We start from the raw sequence: 8,881 nt of genomic DNA, 5'->3' as shown, positions 1-8,881 counted from the left end.
CCTGCACTAAAATATTTCGTGCAACGTGGTTATAAAGAAACAAAAAACTTTGCTGCCTTCTCATTGCTTTGTAGCTAGCTAGGAAATATCTACAGCATAATTCATTCTTATCATCTCATGATTAAGAAAAGGATAAACTACAGCTAACCACCTCACCTGTACCTCCAGCAGCATTTATCATCCCTCAATGCATTTGTTAGCACTTCACCTGAGTTGCCGTTTTGAGTAGATAACTTGAAGACAACCCTTGTATTCCCAATGAACTGCGGAGTGCTATACACTAGTTGAGGAGTGACAAGTCGTACTGAAACTATAGATGAGGAGGGTTATTATAATGTACTCTTATTGAAATGCTTAATGCACAGAAACTTTGACATAGAAATCAGAATTTTAGTGCAACAGAATCTTTATGGGTGCAGAACTACAAAGGGATGACAAAGGGCATATCATGGTGCAGAGGTGTATTACCAAGCGTGGAATGCCAGGAATTTGTTGGCAAATGGTCTTTAAGTGGTACTAATGCAATCATAATAAGCAGCCTGCTCGCTTTACATGTTCCTTTCTGAAGGATATACATAAAAAGAAAAACAATATGCGAAGAATATTAAATGGAGCTATTAAGAAGGTATATATGGCAAGTCTTAAAAAAGAAGAGCCATATACATGTTTGGCAAAACTTATTTACACAACCCTATAAGTAAACCTCCTATGTAAGAGGACAAAATAGTCTTTTCTCAAACAATAAGTAACATCCTTAAAAGGTCCAAAAAATAAATTGGAAAAACCAGCTAACTTACTAATAAGAGGAAAATAAGTAAATAAGTAAAATTTATCAAACATGATCTTGGACCCTTATAAGGAAAAACACACTTATAAGTTGGAGGAAATTTTTAAACGCGCTCCTATATAGATGCCATGGGAAATAACTTCGCAGAAGTTTAATTTCAATTGATTCTGCTATACTCAAAGCGTAAGCAAGCATGTCTGCATAACGTTGAGAAGATCGGATCTGCTTTTTTGTTCTCCCGGTGATAATATTGTACTGTTGCTCTTGCGGTGTGTCAGCATCTGAGGTTGAACCTTCTGCGGTATCAACTAGTTCAACATGAGCGCCCTCAAGTACTCTCTTTGAAGCTGAGCTCTCTAGCTCCACCTGCTTACTAGACTCCTTTTCAGTACCTGTGGTATCAATAACAAAATCCTTTCTCGGGTGAAGCATGGATTTCTCATCAAAAGTAGCATTCCTACTAATAATAAACTTAGGTGATTTGGGATCAGAACACCATAATCTATATCCCTTCACCCCAGTAGCATATCCTAGAAAGATAGCTTTCTTTGCTCTAGGTTCAAGCTTACCATCACTAACATGAAAATAAGCAGAGCAACTAAATACTCTTAAGAGTAATTAGCAGGGGCACCAGACCATACCTCTTCTGGAGTTTTAAAATCAAGGAAAAATTGCTTCCAGCCCCCAAAACAACCCAAAACGTGCTCTGCCCCCCCAAGACTTTTTCAACGTGCCTTTTACCCCCAAAACCGCCCCCGATTTTCTTCCAGCCCCCAAAACGAATCCTCAGGCCACCTTCCGTTTAAACCCCGCTCGAAATGCCCAAAATACCCTTCGCAGCCTGTGTTCGTCGCCCTCTCACGACGAAAACCCATCGTTTCGACTGTAGGCATTAAATGGTGATATGAATGACTTTTTTTGGGGGAAAAAATCTCATTTCCCTCCAAAATTATCATCAGATATTATCACCAGCTATATTCCCCTTCAAGCTAAGTTGTTCCTTCCACTTAATTCTCCTTAATAAAAGTCTCTTCGATTCTTCAACCACTCCCTGTAATAAAATGGCAGATGGATCTCTTCTATGCGTGGTAACGAAGGCAAAAAGCAACAAAGGTGGTGACGGTGTATTCGTCGTTATCAAAGAGAATACAGAAATAATCAGCTTGAAATATCGAGTGGCGGAAAGGCTTAAAATACCAATGCAATCTCTTTCACTGAAGTTCATATGCGAAAGGGAAAAGAAATTCAGCATTTCAATTGACAATGACGACGACTTAAATTTGATGTTCGAGTATTGTCGGCGTAATGGATTTACAGACGCGAATTTGTATGCCACCTCCGCTGCGGAATCCTCAACTTCGCAGAACACGCAGACTACGCCGGAAACTGCGTAGGAATTACACTCCAGATTTCCTTTTGAGTTCACTGATAGGTTTTGCCATTAGTTGTTAACCTCATGCATTGGTTGCTTTGGTAATGTGTTGGCTGTCAAGGTTATGTTAAGCACTGGTTGTTAAAGTTATTTGTTGGCTGTTACGTATACTAGTTGGTTGCTAAGTTAAGGTGTTTGATGTTAAGAATATGCGTTTGTTGTTAAGGTCACGAGTCTGCCCTTAAGTATAAGGGTTAGTTGTTAAGGATATTATTAGACCCTAGAGGGGGGGTGATTAGGGTCTTATGCTAATCTAATCCGATTAAATGCCAATTAAAACTTATTAACAAGTTATCCTAGCAAGTATGAAATACAACAATGTATATGAGCTAGGATAAGTAATATGAACAACAAAGATGAGCGTATTCCTAATGACAACCCCACCGGCGACTCGATCATGCTGCTGGAAGACATGCTTAATCACCAAACAAAGATCCCAACTGAGTGGCACACCTCCATACGTGAAGTTGGTCAGAAATTTGATAGTGCTGCTGAAGTTAGATTAGCACTTCAATACTATTCAATTGCTAAACGGTTCGAGTATGATTTTTACCACAATGAACAAAGACGCATAAGAGTCTATTGCCGATTCAAACACACACATGGTTGCCCTTGGATGTTGTTTGCTTCCCCGCTCAGAAATTCGTCTATCATGTCCATAAAGAATTTCGAGTCTACCCACACCTGCGGTCAACATGGAGCAAATGCTGGCAACTCAAGGGCATCAAGGAAGTTCATTGCTAGCCAAATACAAGCTGTTTTGAAGGTTAGGCCAGATCTTCGTGCGGTCGATATCAAGAACGACATGCTCTCTAATTTTGGCATCAAGATTAACTACAGTAAAGCGTGGTGGAGCAAGGAGACAGCTCAACAGGACCTGTTCGGTGACGATGATGAGGCTTACGATTCACTGAGATGGTCCTTATCTTTTTTATTCTTCTGAAATCACTCTTACCTTTTGGTTGCTAACTATACGTAGTAGTTGTTAAAGTTGGCGGTTCGACGTTAAGTGTACGTGTTGGTTGCTAACTATACGTATTAGTTGTTAAAGTTATTGGTTCGTCGTTAAGTATACGTGTTGGTCGTGAAGTTTGAAGATCATTTGTTATGGTTATGAATCCTTCGCTAAATGTACTGCTTTGTTGTTATATTCATGCAGGTATGAATCCATGGTGCATGCAACTAATCCAGGAAGAAAACTTTCTGGACTAACGTCGGTCGACCGGAAATTCTGTCGGTCGACCGATTTGAGCTCTCGGTCGACCGGACCGGTCGACCGACGATTCTCTGGAAAAATACTGATGAATGGTCAATTGACCGGTCGACCGTACCGGTCGACCGAAAACTGACATTTCAGGAAACAACGCTGATTTTAAAACACTGTTTAAAAATATCAAATAAATTCCAAAAAATGTAAAACTTTGGGGAATGATTGTAGACATGATAATAAACATGCTACAATGACTGGTTATCAAAAAGGACTTCCCAAATGAAAAATATCATCATTTTACAAAATAGTCCAAAACATGAAAATATGAGATACTTGAATTTTGATGTTTTGACATAAACCAACTTTTGAAACTTTGTGAAATGTTTTTATAGACTTAGTAAAACATGTATAAACTGATATTGAAGTCTATAAACTAAGAATACAATATTTTCACAAATACAATAGAAAATGAAACCTATGAGTATGTATATGAAAATATATTTGTTTCATATCTAAGTAGATAAACCAAATCACAATATGAAACATGTAATTTCATATTTATAAACATGAAAACTAAAACTTGTGTTGTATATATATGTGACTACATATATATACAAGGAAACCAATAAAATGTGTGTGTATAGATAATTGAGCTTAGAGTACTTAACACACATAATATAAATCCTAAACTACATTACCCAAGCAATCTTGATCTTCAATTAAGCTTGACTTGGTACACGTGCGGATGAAGCTTGAACTTGATCTTTAACTTTGAATTGCAAGGCTTCAACCCGACATGCATTGGTTGCTTTGGTAATGTGTTGGCTGTCAAGGTTATGTTAAGCACTGGTTGTTAAAGTTATTTGTTGGCTGTTACGTATACTAGTTGGTTGCTAAGTTATGGTGTTTGATGTTAAGTATATGCGTTTGTTGTTAAGGTCACGAGTCTGCCCTTAAGTATAAGGGTTAGTTGCAACAGATATGTGTTGGTTGTTACGTTTATGAGTTCGTTGTTAAGGTTATCAGTTCGTTGCTAAGGCTATGTATTTTGATTTCTACTTCAGGACAATACCGACAGAAAATTCGCGGTGCGCAGATACCCCGTTCACCCAAACCTGTAATGATGAGCGTATTCCTAATGACAACCCCACCGGCGACTCGATCATGCTGCTGGAAGACATGCTTAATCACCAAACAAAGATCCCAACTGAGTGGCACACCTCCATACGTGAAGTTGGTCAGAAATTTGATAGTGCTGCTGAAGTTAGATTAGCACTTCAATACTATTCAATTGCTAAACGGTTCGAGTATGATTTTTACCACAATGAACAAAGACGCATAAGAGTCTATTGCCGATTCAAACACACACATGGTTGCCCTTGGATGTTGTTTGCTTCCCCGCTCAGAAATTCGTCTATCATGTCCATAAAGAATTTTGAGTCTACTCACACCTGCGGTCAACATGGAGCAAATGCTGGCAACTCAAGGGCATCAAGCCAAATACAAGCTGTTTTGAAGGTTAGGCCAGATCTTCGTGCGGTCGATATCAAGAACGACATGCTCTCTAATTTTGGCATCAAGATTAACTACAGTAAAACGTGGTGGAGCAAGGAGACAGCTCAACAGGACCTGTTCGGTGATGATGATGAGGCTTACGATTCACTGAGATGGTCCTTATCTTTTTTATTCTTCTGAAATCACTCTTACCTTTTGGTTGCTAACTATACGTAGTAGTTGTTAAAGTTGGCGGTTCGACGTTAAGTGTACGTGTTGGTTGCTAACTATACGTATTAGTTGTTAAAGTTATTGGTTCGTCGTTAAGTATACGTGTTGGTCGTGAAGTTTGAAGATCATTTGTTATGGTTATGAATCCTTCGCTAAATGTACTGCTTTGTTGTTATATTCATGCAGGTATGAATCCATGGTGCATGCAACTAATCCAGGGAGTCGTGTTGTTATTGATGCTGATGACGGAAGGTTCAGGCGACTGTTCATTAGTTATAATGCCTGTATTGAAGGGTTCATTGCTGGGTGTAGGCCTCTATTGTTTTTGGATGGAACATTTATTAAAGATCGTTACAGAGGCATACTACTTAGCGCTACTGAGTATGACGGCAACCAGGGAATATTTCCCCTAGCTTATTATGTATGCGACCAAGAGAATGAGGTTAACTGAAAATGATTCTTACAAGGATTATGGACGTTACTGTATGATAGGAAAAATCCTTACCAACCTCCACATCGACTGGTAATGATTTCAGACGCCGACAAGGGTATCAGGGCAGCAGTCGAGGAATTCTTTCCAGATGCATTCCATTCAAGGTGTGTTCTGCATCTAGTCGAGAATTTCAAAAAGAAGATGAAGGATTTTGGGCACAAGGCAAATATCGCGACTACGTTGGGCGAGCTGTTACAATCTGCGGCTTATAAGTTCACAATATCTGAATGGGATAATGACATGAAAGAATTGGCAGCGATCGATCACAGGGCTTACATCACTGCAATGGAATACTCCCCGGAGAGATGGGCAAACGCGCATTTTCCGGGTATAAGGTAAGATAGCTTGGTCCCGACGTTATTTTGTTACAGCACTGTTATAGTTGTTAAGGTTAGAGTTATCCTACAGTTTTCTGTTAAGGTTAGATTTTTATTGTTATGGTTAGAGTTATTCTGCTAGGGTTTTGCTGTTAAGTTTAGGATATTTGTTGTTAAGGTTAGGCCTTTAATGTTTAGTTTAAGGAATTATTGTTATTGTTAGTGCTTTGTTGTTAAGGTATGGCCATGTTACTTCAAACGTTGCTGAGTCCTTCAACAGCTGGATAAGAAAGGCACGATTGTTGCGAATCTTACCTTTGGTTGAGACCATACGGAAGCAAATAATGGAGCGCATGCATGAAAGGAGGCTATTGGGTCAGAAATGGTCTGGATACTTATGCCAGGAAGCGGAGTTGGTGCTGAGTGATAACATTCAGCATGGTAGCTGCTTGGCGATTAAACATTCGACGGAAGATATTGTAGAGGTCGAGTCCAATAAAACTTGTCGCGTAGATTTGAAGAATCGGACTTGTTCTTGCAGGTCCTAGGACATCACCCGCATTCCCTGCAAACATGCGTGCGCTGCAATTTCATGGATGGGACAAGAAATTTATCAATATTGCGATTGGTACATGACTGTTGACGCATTCAGAGCAAGCTATGCACCGATCATCTATCCCATCCCAGATTATGAGAAGCGCTTTGTACCGCCAGAAGAGCGAGTGTTGAAGCCTCCTCTCACCAAAAAAAGACGTGGCAGACCATGCACTAGACGAATAAACAACAGGTCGCTGAACACCCGACCGGTTAAGTGCTCTCGATGCAACATGGAGGGTCACAATCGTGCAAGCTGTAACGAGCCTATATAGTTTAGCGTTTTATTGTCATGTATATAGATTTGTTGTCCTATATATCACTACAAGTGAGAAGGTCATAGCTTGGTTGTTAAGGTTATTACTTGGTTGTCAAGTTTATCACTTTAATGTTGACGTTTTGACTTGGTAGTTAAGGTTATTACTTGGTTGTCAAGTTTATCACTTTAATATTGAAGTTTTGATTTGGTTGTTAAGGTTATTGTTTTGGTTGTCAAATTCATCACTTTAATGTTCAAGTTTTTGATTGATTGTTATGTTTATCGATTGAATGTAAAGTTTATTGTATACACCTGCTATCCACCTGCTCTTTGTTGTCAGTATCACCGATCGTTAAATAAATTTGTCAAGTATATCGTTAAAATTGTTAAGTTTTATGGCTTGGATGTTAAGGTTATTACTTGGTTTTCAATTTTATCACTTTAATGTTGAAGTTTTGGCTTGGTTGTTAAGGTTATTACTTGGTTGTCAGTTTTATTTGTTTGTTGTTAAGGTTACTATTATTCACTTGCAATTGGCTGTCAAGGGTACCGAGATATTTTTGATTTGACTGCATTCAATGCATTTCATAGTTCCCAAGGCAGTAGAGTAATATCACCATCCCTCGGATTGTTCCAATACAGAACCGAACTATATAACATTTCTCCTCACCTTTATATCTTCTTTATCTTCCCATCACCACCATTCTATTTGTCCTCATTATTTTCTCGATCATCCTAAGCTCTCCCCTCTCCAATCTCATAAACCAGAAGATCACGGCTAGCCCTCACGCTTATGAAGACTTTTTTAATATTTCTGCGTTCTGACCATATGATAGCATCAACCTTTTTGAATATTATTACCTTTATAATATTCCCCATTGTCATTATCTCGAAGTTCTATCGGATGGGCTTGAATAGCAATGGCCTTCTCCAAAGAGCTTTCCGTTAACTTAACAGGCTGCTGGAAAGCTCTTTGTTGGAAGCCATTTATATTCAAGCACAGGTTATGGAACTTAGAGAATTGACAATGGGGAATAGATAAGGTTATTAGCATTCAAATGGTTGATGCTATCATACAGTCAGAATCCAAGAAATCTTATACTCGAACGGGCCTATATAGTTTAGCGTTTTATTATCATGCACATGGATTTATTGTCAAGTATATCGTTACAAATGTTAAGGTTATGGATTGGTTGTTAAGTTTAGCGCCCTATTGATAAGGTTAGCGCTCTGTTGTTAAGGTTATGTATTGATTGTTAAAGTCAGCTTTCTGTTGTTAAACTTATGTAATGGTGGCTAAGGTTAGCACCTTGTTGTAACGCTTAGCTCTGTTGTTAGGCTTATGGGTTAAGAAGATCACGGGGTTGAATTGTTCATATTATGATTTTGTTATTAAAGATTATGTGCTGGTTGTCAAGCTTATGTACTGGTTGCTAAGTTGTTCATATTATGATTTTGTTATTAAAGATTATGTGCTGGTTGTCAAGCTTATGTACTGGTTGCTAAGATTAGAGCCCTGTTGTCAAGCTTATGGGTTGGTTGCTAAGGTTAGAGTCATGTTGTCAATCTTATGGACTGGTTGTTAAAGTTAGCTCTCTGTTGTTAAACTTATGGAATGGTGGCTAAGGCTAGCGCCCTCTTGTGGAGAGGTCCCTTACTGTTATTCAGCAACGTTTGGACTGTTATTAAAGATTATGTGCTGGTTGTCAAGCTTATGGACTGATTGCTAAGGTTAGAGCCCTGTTGTCAAGCTTATGGGTTGGTTGCTAAGGTTAGAGTCCTGTTGTCAATCTTATGGACTGGTTGTTAAAGTTAGCTCTCTGTTATTAAACTTATGGAATGGTGGTTAAGGTTAGCGCCCTCTTGTGGAGAGGTCCCTTACTGTTATTCAGCAGCATTTGGTTGTCACGGTCACCGGCGTATATTCTCTGCTACTGCATTCAATGTTCCTCCTAGTTCCCAAGGATGAGTTAATATAACCTGAACACCTACCTATCCCCACATTCCACGCGGCAACACCACCATCCATTCGCCTGTTCAGCTACAGGATAGCGCAGACATCCT

The 8,881-nt window shown here is 39.1% G+C and overlaps 1 long non-coding RNA gene across 1 annotated transcript in view; it reads right to left on the bottom strand.

Annotated features, from left to right (window-relative positions):
• Positions 17-8,881, bottom strand: part of LOC109845421 — a 30,535-nt gene continuing 21,670 nt past the window's right edge. Inside the window, exon 5 of the long non-coding RNA XR_002248347.1 lies at positions 17-310. This is a non-coding gene — a long non-coding RNA (uncharacterized LOC109845421). The remainder of the gene's footprint in view (positions 311-8,881) is intronic.

Source organism: Asparagus officinalis, chromosome 6 (assembly GCF_001876935.1).
Source record: "Asparagus officinalis chromosome 6, Aspof.V1, whole genome shotgun sequence".
Taxonomy (NCBI): Eukaryota; Viridiplantae; Streptophyta; class Magnoliopsida; order Asparagales; family Asparagaceae; genus Asparagus; species Asparagus officinalis.
The sequence above is the reverse complement of the archived record's forward strand: the minus strand, read 5'-3'. Positions and strand labels throughout refer to the sequence as shown.